The following is a 1,051-nucleotide window of genomic DNA, read 5'->3' as shown; positions in this document are numbered from 1 at the left end:
CTAAATTAGAATTCTGTGAATGGGACCCAGAGGTGTGGCTTGAAGCAGCTTTCAAACCTCAGGACACATCAGAATCATCTGGGCATCCAATACTAAAATCCATCCTTAATTAAGTAGTTCCCAAGTATTACTGATATTACTAGTCAGACACTGTCTTTTTGAAACCCAAGAGCCCAGGGAAATCAAACTTCAAATGAATTAAATGGGCTACTCTGTGGAATGCAAATACCTTTGTCCTCTGCTTTTGTTTGGAGAAATGCTTTTGGGAAGATGTTTGCATACCCTGGTTGAAGATAATCCTTGGCTTTGTCCGGTGACCATGGGTGTGATTCAGGACCCGGAGCCCATAGGGCCTCAGTTCGCTCTCCAGTAAGGGGAGGTAAAGCCCCAGATGCCCTGACATCTCTGTCCCCCTCTCTTCTGCCCCAGGGGAAGGGAGGGCAAGGGCTTCTCCCTTTTCATAATGTTGCAGATACTGAAGAAAAAAGTTTGCTGGGGCAGGGGTAGGGAATTGGTGGTGTACGGAGGGGAGAAAGTAGGCAAGGGGAGGTGGGATGGAAAGTCAGTCCATAGACATACATCTTCCTGTGGTGTGTGTGTGTGTGTGTGTGTGTGTGTGTGTGTGTGTGTGTGTAGCATGTTGGGGGTTCATACCCAGATATGCTCAGAGGTTACTCCTGGCTCTGTAGTCAAGACTTATTCCTGGAAGGCACAGGGAACCATAAGGGGAGCTGGGAATCAAGCCTGGATAGGCTGTGTTCATGGCAAGGGCCTAGTCCACTGCTCAGGTCCAAGACACACATTTTTTATGTTCCCGTGTAGTTACACAACCAGGGAAGACAGCAGTATTAAGTTAAATATTACTAATTGTTGTTTACCTGTTTTACAGTGCTAAGATAAAGAATAAGATAAAGACTAAGATAAAGCTAATATAGTATCTAAGAGAAGAATTTGACTATTTGGGAAGAGAAGTGATTTTAAAGTTATAATCTGGGGGGCAGTGTGTAAAGCACTTGTATTGCATGTAACAGAGCAGGGTGTTGATTTAGGG

At 44.8% G+C, this 1,051-nt stretch overlaps 1 non-coding gene across 1 annotated transcript; it reads left to right on the top strand.

The window, feature by feature from the left end:
- The first annotated feature begins 282 nt into the window (after positions 1-282).
- Positions 283-405, top strand: LOC130027917 (small nucleolar RNA ACA64). The gene has a single exon (XR_008793122.1). It is a non-coding gene; the product is annotated as a small nucleolar RNA ACA64 (small nucleolar RNA).
- The last annotated feature ends 646 nt before the right edge of the window (positions 406-1,051 follow it).

This window comes from Sorex fumeus, unplaced genomic scaffold (assembly GCF_029834395.1).
Source record: "Sorex fumeus unplaced genomic scaffold, SorFum_2.1 ptg000037l, whole genome shotgun sequence".
NCBI classification, from domain to species: domain Eukaryota; kingdom Metazoa; phylum Chordata; class Mammalia; order Eulipotyphla; family Soricidae; genus Sorex; species Sorex fumeus.
This window is presented reverse-complemented; position numbering and strand designations above follow the sequence as displayed.